This window comes from Lactuca sativa, chromosome 8 (assembly GCF_002870075.4).
Source record: "Lactuca sativa cultivar Salinas chromosome 8, Lsat_Salinas_v11, whole genome shotgun sequence".
In the NCBI taxonomy this organism is placed as follows: Eukaryota; Viridiplantae; Streptophyta; class Magnoliopsida; order Asterales; family Asteraceae; genus Lactuca; species Lactuca sativa.
The window spans coordinates 396648-407889 of record NC_056630.2 but is presented as its reverse complement, the minus strand read 5'-3'; positions in this window follow the sequence as shown (position 1 = coordinate 407889).

Below are 11242 nucleotides of genomic sequence, written 5' to 3'. Positions count from 1 at the left end.
TGTTGCACCCGAAAGCCACTTTGCACCCGAAAGTCCAGTAACACCCGAAAGTCCAGTGACAACCGAAAGCCTGGATCAACCCGAAAGCCCGGTTGAAAAAAGATTTCTTGGCTCATCATCTGTCGAGGGGGAGAATTCTGATATGCTCTATGACGATGACATTCAATCAGAGTTCGAAGAAATGGTAAATGCAGAATTGGATCCATCCTATGATCCAAACTATCCTCCTCTCACCAAATGGACCAGAGATCATCCTGTATCTCAAATAGTGGGTGACGCATCAGAGAAAGTTCTAACTCGTTCACAACTGAAGGCAAAACAAACTGGTTTATTCTCCAAAGTAGAGTTCTGCATGTTCAATTCTTTCATGTCCAAAATGGAGCTGAAGACCGTCAATATTGCCCTTGATCACTCTAATTAGGTCCAGGCAATGCAAGACGAACTCAATGAGTTTGAAAGAAATAAGGTCTGGCGTCTCATTCCAACACCGAAAGATGCCTTAGTCGTTGGTCTCAAGTGGGTATTCAGGAACAAAATGGACAAGGAGGGGAATGTTATCCGAAATAATGCTCGGCTAGTGGTGAAAGGTTACTGCCAGGAAGAAGGAATCGATTACGAAGAGACATTCGCTCCGGTAGTAAGGCTGGAATCCGTTCGAATATTTCTCGCCTATGCTGCACACAAGAATTTCGAGGTCTACCAGATGGATGTGAAATGCGCTTTTCTGAATAGGGAACTTGAAGAAACTGTGTACGTGGAGCAACCTCCTGGCTTCGTGAATGAAAAGCATCCGGATTACTGCTACATCTTGGATAAAGCAGTTTATGGTCTGAAACAAGCACCTAGGGCATGGTATGAAATACTAACTAAGTTTTTAAAGATGTCTAAATTCAAACAAGGTTTGGTTGACCCAACCTTCTTTCGTAAAAAGGAAGGCAACCGCCTTATGATAGTTCAAATCTATGTCGATGATATCATCTTTGGCTCAACGAATCCTAGCCTAACAGCTGAATTCAGAAAGCTGATGGAGACTAAATTTGAAATGAGCTCAATGAGTCCGATTAACTTTTTCCTTGGTTTAAATATTAGACAGGGACCCGAAGGCATCTTTATAAACCAGGAAGCATATACCAAGACTCTTCTTGCTAAATTTGGCATGATGGTAGATTCAAAGGTCAAAGTCCCTATGGCGTTTGGTACCAAGCTCACACCATCCTTGGAAAAACCGGCAGTTGACATAACGCTATATCGCCAAATGATTGGTTCTCTGATGTACCTCACCGCTAGCAGGCCTGATATAATGTTTTCTGTGTGTTATTATGCTAGATTTCAAGCAAATCCTCGTGAACCACACATGCTGGCAGTGAAGAATATACTCCGGTATTTGAAGCGAACCACCTCTCTCGGTCTCTGGTATCCCTCAAACTCAGGTTTCTTTGTTGAAGCCTACTCAGATGCAGACCTTGGAGGATGTGGTCTAGATCAGAAAAGCACTACAGGAGGCTGTCAATTCCTCGACGGGAAGTTGGTGAGCTGGCAATCTAAGAAACAAACGTGTGTTTCTCTGTCTATAGCCGAAGCAGAGTACATTGCAGCTGCCTCTTTCACATCACAAGTGATTTGGATCCAAAGCCAACTCCGGGACTATGGACTCAATAAGAAAAAGATCCCTCTATATTGCGACTCTGAAAGTGCAATAAGGATCTGTCATAACCCGGTGCAACACTCCAAAACCAAACATATTGCATTGCGGTATCACTTTATTAAGGATCATGTGGAAGACGGAAACGTAGAGATTCACTTTGTTCGAACCAAAGATCAACTGGCTGACATCTTCGCCAAAGCCCCTCCTGAAGCAAGTTTTAATAAAATTCTACAAGGCCTAGGTATGATGGAATCAGAGTCAGTACCAAAAATACATTCTAATGTCTAAAATGTTGGAAGCGAAATGAACCGAACGCTCGGTATATTTCGAGCTCGGTTCACATGGGAACCGAAATGTACCGAACACTCGGTCTATTTCGGGTTCGGTCCCATTGCACTTTTTTTGCTTATCTATACAAGGTAATATTTTGGTTGTACCCTTTTGTACAATAGTTTTCCCAAAAATTCCAAAAACAATTTTTTTAGGACCCGAAATGAACCGAGCGTTCGGTCTATTTCAGGTTCGGTTCTAAATTTTTTTTTGTTTGGTTTGTTTTGTTTCTCTCTTTACAAAATTATCAAAAGTTCCAAAACTATTTTCTCTTTCTTTTTGTTTCTTCTTTTGTTTATCATAACAGTTTACAGATTAACGATGGGGTATCATTCTCACACTTTCTTCTCGTTAAGTGTTCCTAAAAGCATGCTGCTGCATGTCGTCCAAAGCCTCAACTGATTCCGAATAAAAGCCTTATTGACTTGGTATATACAAACCTTGTCTTCCAAATCAGGCTGCTGCATTTATTCTAATCATGAGCTACCTTACTCTTTTCTCATATGAGTGAAGAGTTTTCTGCTTGGTCGCTATTTTTATAGCAAAGGTACTTTGGTTTCTTTATACCACCTCAAATATTTCTCTCCATCATATTCACTTCATACAAGTAACCCTTGAGACTCTCAGAAATTACCACTGAGGTTTATGGTTACACAATCTCTGTGTTTGTGATCTTAGCTTCGTCTCAATACGTGCTAAGTGAAACCCAAAATTCAATGCCTACAATGCATTGACGGTGAAGAATTAAATTTGCTCTAGTTTTCACTTATGAATTAACGAATACACCCCAGTGGTTGTACCATGAAATCTCTAATTTTCCGTTTGTGTGATTCTTATGAAATCGTTACATACCATAACATTTTTTCCCTTAGAATCCAATTTTAATTTTTCCTTGAGATTTCACACCAAGTATTTCCAACATGTCACTTAGATATTATCCAAACCTACTTGTTCAACAGACCACATTGGTCTCACAAGTACTTCATTCGGTTTCTCTCTTATGTCAAGATTGGGAACTCTGAACTGAAGCGAAAGCCACCCTTATTAGCCTTATTAAAATATGCCTTTCAACACTTCTTAACAAGTGATTGATTGTAATTCAACGGGAAACCACACTAACACTTTAAAGTCTCTCTTGACTTTGAAGGAAGAGATTTGTGCCCAGGATCCACTGTTTCGTGTCTTTCTTAACATCGCAAATTCCCACATATGTGTTGCTTTATTTCTTTACCTTTGACACTCTATGCACGAAAATCTTCTTGATTTTCCAAAAATCTGGTTTCGTTCATTATAAGCTATTTTTATGGCTCTGGTTTTAATGCAATATTCTCAACGGGATGTTATGTCTAATACTACACGTGTTTCCTTTTATCTATGAAGACAACTCATTTTAAAAGGATAAGCTGCTGACTCAGCCGAAAGTTTAAACGTTTTGGCATTCCAAAGGCGCTTGATGGGAAGGCGTGCAAAACGGAAGAGTTCTTCTCTCTCATGCGTAATCATAGGGGTTGCTAAACTGTCACGCGTCAATCAACTCAGGAAACGCTTTAGTTTTCAAGAAGATTTGGTGGCGGATTCTTCTCTCTCCTCTAACCCACGGTATAAAGGGTAAACCCTAAAGTCTTTTACCTCTTTACTGCACCCAAAATTTAGAGAGCAAGAAACGATTATTCTCTCCCACGGTTCATCTTCTTCTCCAAAAACGCTCTCCAATGGCGGATTCTTCTTCTGTTCACGCCACCTCGCACATTCTGCCTATCCGACCTCAGCAAAGCTTGATCATTGATCTCACCCCACATGTCTACGACGCATTCATGTTCCCAATTGTGGAGTGTCTCAAACACTCTCCACTGATTCCAGCACTAACCAAGGTTGAACTCGTTCCAATGGAGTGTTTATCGCAAATCTTCTCAATAGCCCACTATGACAAGTCTGTCGATCGCATTTTCTTTGACATTCTTGATACCAAATCCTCAATCTCCAAACAACGATTCTGTTCGCTTCTAGGTTTCGAACCTGATGAGTCAAGGGTTAACCCTGAGTCTATTCATGTGGGACAGTTGTTTTCCATGTTTTACAACATGGGATACACTGAGATTCTTACTACAGTCACCAAGTTCAAGAAATCTTGTCTTCCTCCACAGTGGAATGGCTTCTTCACGATGCTGTTCAAGGGTTTTTCAGAAAGAAGTGCAGGTTTTGACGGGGCTAGCCGTCTCTTTATGTCGATTATCTACAGGTTATATCATGGCCTTAATCTCGACTATGGCTCTGTGTTATGGCAACAGTTGATCCAAAGTCTTGCCTCGACTTCTCACCATTCTGAGATTTCTTATGCCAGATTCTTGACACTGGTCACAAAGTGGGCAATAGACAAGTATCATGTCCCTGTCGTTGCTGATTCTCCACTCTCCTCAATCGCAGTCTTCCACACAACGAAGATCATAGTGATTGATTCTTCCAAGTTTCAGTTCGTTGGCTCAATTCCCGAGTCAATGTATGCATGTGTTCCAAGGGGTAGTCGCATCATCAAGACTTACAAGGAGTTTCTTCGTTCAGGCCCCAGAGAGCTCACTCCATAAATGATTCAATCTATCCACGACGCTGACAGGCCTGCTCCCAGGGGCAAGAAACCAGAAAAGGGGAAAGACAAGAAAGTTGTCAAAGGAGCGAAAGGTCCTTCTCCAAAGAAGCGAAAACCTTTGAAGGCAGCTCAATCACCTCCACCAAAGAAGGGGAAAACCCATCCTAGACGCAAACTCATTCTTGCCTCTTCCTCCAGTGAATCAAAGGATGACTGTTCTGACTCAGAGGAGTCACTTAGAGGTAACACTCCTCCCCGTTCGCCTTCACCTGAGGTACCTGTTTCATCTAAACCAGTCTCTCCTCCCCCAATCTCTATTTCTATTTCTATTCCCCCCATAACCTCTACTACTCAAATACCACCCACCTCTATCCCTGTACCACCTCCTATTTTCTCAGAAGCTACGACAACAACTACCACTGGCGTTAGAACCAACGTATCTAATACGGGGATTCATACTTCAGCACCCGAACCCACACCCGCTACAGAACAAACTTCCATACCCGAACCTACTACTACAACCGAACCTCCACCCTCACCTTCATCTCCCAACCACTCAGCCGATGAAGAAACTTTTCTTGGAGGAGAAGACATGAATTTTGATTCTGTCTACTATAGTCCGTACCAGGTTCAGAGTGATGATGATGACGATGCTCCAGTCACTAAAAAGCATCTCAAGGAACTTCATGAGAAATTCGACAGTCTCATCCCTTCCTCCTCCTCATCCTCTTGGTCCAATATCTCCAAAGATGTCATTTAGGGGCTAGTTGATTCGTTCACCAAGGCTCATGAAGCCTCAATCAACTCCGCCACTACTGCTATCGACGCCTCTACCAAGGCGTGTGCTACTGCGACCGAAAAAGTCAAAAAACTATTTCTTGATGCTAACAATCCTTTACAGTCTTTACAGGGGATTGTTGCATCCAATGCAATGAAGCTCAATTCTGTTGTCGAGAAGCAGGCCACTTCATTCACATCTGAACTGCAGTCCTTTGCCAGTCTTCGTTAGTCTATTGATGATGACAATAAAACCTTCCGGGCGACTGTTGAGGAGCGCTTGACAAAGCTGCAAGAGGATATCGCTTCAGAAAACTCTGTGATGGATGCTGTTTCTCGCAAAACCACTGCTCTAAAGGTCAAGAGTGTTCTACTTTTCCAATCAGAAAAGGAGCTTGCGTTTCTCCGATCTGAGCGAGCGGTCATTTCGACGTGTGTTTCGGATGTCCACGCCGCCCTCTCCAACATCATTGAAGCGCATGATCCCATCCTCAACTATTCTGTGAGGCACACTCTAGCTAAAAAACTTGCTCCCGCCCTTGACCTACTCAGCAAAATTGAAGGGCTTCCTGAGTTCGTGGCCCATCCAAAAAAAGGGGGAGAAGATGTGTCTCAACCGCCTCCTACTTCTACATCAACTAAAGCAACCGAACCTCCTCCAATGGGTCAACCTTCAGGTTCAAGTGTTAAAGATAAAGGGAAGAAGATTATTGAAGACAATGATGATGATGATGATGATGATGATGATGATGATGATAAAGAGACCATCGCTGATCTCTTGAAGAAACAAGGCTGGGAAAAGGATGAAGACATGAGTGCTTGCGTTGCCAGAGAGGCCGAGGAGAACGAAAGAAAAATGAAGGAGGCTCATGATCTTCTTGAGAGTTGAAAAACTCTATTTCCTCCGTGGACTCTCGAGAAGCTTATCAAAGAAGCCATTGATACTCCCAGCATCTTATGGCTCGAACCGGTGATTTCCTTGGATAGGGTCAATTCTGTCGACTCTCAGTTTGATATGCCCTTGACCCGAAAGGCCTTCGTATTTCACGCATTCTCTCATATTGCTGATATCCCTCATCCTCACCCGAAGTTTGATAGGGAGCTTGTTGAATTCTATCTGAGGTCTACTCAGCCTCAGTATCAGACATGGAGTGCTCAGCAGATTATAAGCGTTCGTGTCCTCAAACCTTTTCGGGAGGGTAACTTCACAAACGTTCGGTTTAAAGTGCTGAGGAGGTCTGCCAAAATAGAACATGCTATTTTTCTTGTCGATCTTCCTAATCTGAATCCACATGATTGGATCATTCTGCACAACATCCTTCTTACCAACGAAGCTGAGTATGGGCCAATCATAGATCACTTCAAAAGGATGTTGGTTTGTTACATCATGGAGGTTGTCAAGATGGATCAGGAGATCGCAAGTATTTTCAAGAAAAAGCCTACTATTTCTCCTGTTGGTTCTGCAAGTGATTTAAATATGATGCAGATGGGAAGGATCGACCCGAAACAGAACTCTATCATGTTCACAAGGAACGAAGGCCAAAAATGCTTGTTCGCCTTGGTAGATAAGCATCTATATATCACTGCATGCTTGGAACATGTTCTGAGTATCATCAATCGTTGCAAGCAGAACTCTGCAGATGACAAGAAATTTTTTAATGATATGATCCAGTGGTACATTCGGTTCAGACAAACCATTCTCGCTCTTATTCCTCGTCTGTTTGATACCACAAAGAAAGTTCCTGCAGCTGGACCCAGCAAGCCTAAGTAAAGTCTCGCTTCAATTGACGCAAAGGGGGAGATTGTAGGGTCTGTTAGATGTTGCGTCTTGGGCTCGTTCTTTAAGTCCAATTTTGTATCCATATTGGGCCTGTCCATCCGTGATTTTATGTTCTAGGGTTTAGTATTTATAGATGCTTGCATGCATCTTAGTACGTAAGTTTTGAGAAGTCGATCATTCATAGATATTATCTTTATCGTTTGTAACCCTAATAGCCTCTACAGCGGAAGTTCTTTGTCGAGCTCTGCTGAGGCTTGAATCTATTGAATCATTCGACATATTTTGATTCACTCTTAATATTTCTATTTTACGTTTTTTGCTTAACCTGTTTAAAGATCTAAACGATCATAGAGTCATTCAACTCATCAACTTCCAAAGTTCATTATTTCTAATACGATATGCTTCGATAAGCCTTTATCTAAGCTTCTGAAATCACACACTTTTCCTTAGACAGCTCACATGTGTGTCTAAACTAATTCAAAACTTATTTTACTAAGTCCCAAGTGTTTAGACTAATTGCCAAATCTCACAATTCGAACTATTAAATGCCGTAATCATAATCGAATTTGAGAATGCAATTTACATAATCGCTATCCTCTTAAAATCTCTCTTAGTGAAAGCGTTTCATCACAATCATTTTCATGAAGAATAGAAACCTTATGACACTTAGATTTTATGGTGTATGTGTTCCTATTCATGTGAATTTGCCATAAGCATAATCAAAAGATAATGTTTGTGACAAATTCAAACTATTATGGACAGAACTTTTTCATTCATAATTTCTCTCCATCAAGGGTCCTACCATTGCTTTCAAGTTCTCTAGCAGCTCACCTATTCCAGTCAATGTACTTTCATTGAATATGGTGCTTGCCTTATGCATTCTATTGAAAACTCGTAGACCTCATATGCATAATCACTCATCTGGATTGGCACAAAAAAAGAATTTTGTCAACTCGATAGGTTACAAACCTCAAGTCGTGTGCTAGTGTTTAATAGGTTTTTTTTTGATTAGTTCTTGAATCTTTTCAAGATTTTCAGACTCCCACTGACCTCTTGACATATTACATTCTCTTATCAAGAAACATTTCTTGATAAACAAATATCCAAGAGTTAGTGTGTGTTTATACCAAGACAAGAACATTACACACATTTGGTCTTAGTTGGTCTTTGTTTTCTCCAAGACATCTCAACTTACCAATTTTAAATGTGCAAGAATAAGAAAAACAATTTTCTACTTCACATTTGATGAGTGTGTGTCACTTAATTCACAATCTTGGAGTACGATTCTAAGACTTGATTTTGGAACGAAGTATGACTCATCCTTTTGATTTAACCATTTCAACAATTTCCGATTCCTCTTCTTAGCCATACTAGTGCACTAAGATGTCCTTAGAGGATCAATTGTGATATGGTTCTTAATCATTAAGATGATCATAAAATCCGATACAAAAGTACTCTCCATTCTTCTTAGATTGGAGAAACTTTTATCTTTCTACCTTCATTGATTCTTCTTATTCGTTCTGCAATTCATTGAAACTTTTTAATGATTCAGAATTACACTTAATCTTGTAAGTATAACCACATTTACTGGACTTTTAGTAAATTATGACGAATAGTCTTATTGTTATTTGTGGTGGACTTGATTAGTGCACATCTTTGTGTACTAGTCCTTTAGTCCTTCACTTGACTCACTCACTTTTGTGATCAAGGAGTTAGTCTTAATTTCCTAAGTACCAAAATTTTCATACATCACATGATTCAAATCATATGATTCCAAGTTTCTGTCCAATTGAAACTTGGGTGATGGGAATCTTTCCTTACTTAAAAAATTTTGACAATATAAATAACATAACTAAGAATCACATCCATTTATAGTGATAAGTTATTAACAAACTTAATGATCGATTAGATCTTCTTAACAGGTAATGCGATGGATGTAAAAGCAGTAAATAACACAAGTATGGATCAATATGTGTCAAATGATTAGATCAAACAATCCTCAGCAAAGCTCGACTAAGAACTTCCGTTGTAGAGGATTTTAGGGTTACAAGAATGATAACAATAAACTTGCTGAATACTCTGATCGTTCTATTCTATCGTTATTTTCTAGGAAGCATGCAAGCTCCTATATATACTAAACCCTACTAAACTCACGGATGGACAGGCCCATACCGGAGATACAAAATGGACTAGCTAACGAGCCCAATAGATGCAATACTTAACACAAAACACGACCCAAAAATCTCCCCCTTTGCGTCAAATTGGAGCGAGACTACTTCTTCTTCGGGCCAGCAGCGGGAGCCTACTTCACAGTATCAAACAGACGTGTGATAAGAGCGAGAATAGTCTGTCTGAACCGAATGTACCATTGAATCATATCATCAAAGTACTTGATATCATCCGCTGTGTTCTGCTTGCATCTGTGGATGATCCCCAAAACGTGCTCCAAACATGCAGTGGTGTAGAGATGTTTGTCAGCCAAGGCGAAAAGACATTTCTGTCCTTCATTCCTGGTAAACATGACCGAATTTCTTCTCGAGTCAATCTTTCCCATCTGCATTTGGTTGAGATCATTGGCAGAGCCAACAGGAGATATTGTAGGTTTCTTCTTAAATACACTTGCAATCTCCTGATCCATCAATGCAACTTCCATGATGAAGCACACGAGCATCCTCTTGAAATGGTCGATGATCGGACCGTATTCAGCTTTGTTGGCGAGGATGATGTTGTGAAAGATAATCCAATAATGGGGATTAAGATTGGGAAGATCTGCAAGGGAAATAATATGTTCTGTTTTGGCAGATCCCCGAAGTACCTTGAACCGAACGTTGATGAAGTTACCTTCACTGTACGGCTTCAAGACCCGAACGTTGACAATTTTCTGAGCGCTCCAAGTCTGATATTGGGGTTGAGCACCCTTCAGATAGAAATCAATTAGGTCCCGATCAACCTGTGGATGAGGATGAGGGAATTCTGCAACGTTGGAAAAGGCATGAAAGATGAAAGCCTTTCGGGTCAATGGCATATCGAACTGTGAGTCGATAGTGTTGGAACGATCTAAAGAGATCACAGGTTCCAGCCACAAGATACTCGGTGTGTCAATGGCTTCTTTAATCATCCTCTCAAGAGTCCAGGAAGGAAACAAAGTTTTCTTGCTCTCAAGAAGGTCGTGGGCTTCCTTCTGTTTACGTTCGGCTTCTTCAGCCTCTCTTGCCACACGAGCACTGATATCAGCCTCATTGCGTCGACTTTTACGCTTCAACAAGTCGGCGATTGTTTCTTTATCTTCTTCTTCTTCTTCCTCAACAATATTTTTGCCTTTATCTTTCGCACCGGAACCGGAGGCTTGGCCTACTGGAGGAGGTTCGGTAGTGTGAGTTGCTGTGGAAGTAGGAGGTGGTTGAGACATTGTTTCCTTCTCTCCCCCTTGTTTCAGAATGGACACGAAATCAAGGAGCCCTTCAATTTTTCTAAGTAGGGTGAGGGCGGGAGCGAGCTTCTCTGCAAGGTCACACCTCACAGTGTAGTTTAGAATTGGATCATGTGCTTCTAAGATGTTGGAGATGGCAGAGTGGACATCCGAAACACACGATTTGATGACCTCCCTTTCAGATCGAAGAGATTCAATCTCCTGTTGAGAGTTGGAGAGTTGAATGCTCTTGACTTTCAGAGCAGTAGTCTTCCTTGCGAGAGCATCCATGAGAGTGTTCTCAGCAGCCAAATCTTCTTGAAGCTTGGAGAGACGTTCCTCGATGGTTGTTCGAAAAGCTGAGTTGTTGTCAGAAATTGTTTGACGAAGAGAAGCGAATGACTTCAACTCAGTTGCGACTGATGTTGCTAGTTGGTGGACAATCAGTTCCAGCGTAGTCTTGGCAGCGTTGGCACTCTCCTATAAAGACTTCAACAGGGAAGAGGCATCAGTGAATAGTTTATCGACTTTTTCGGTCGCAGCCTGACAGGCTTTGGTGGAGGCATCTATGGCAGTGGTTGCAGAAACAAGTGAAGCTTGCTGAGCTTTGGAGAAAGCGTCAACAATTTTCTGAACTGCAGCTTCAAATAGGGATGACTGAGAAGTGGAAGAGGAGGCGATGAGTGAGTCAATTTTATCATGGAGCTCCTGGAAATG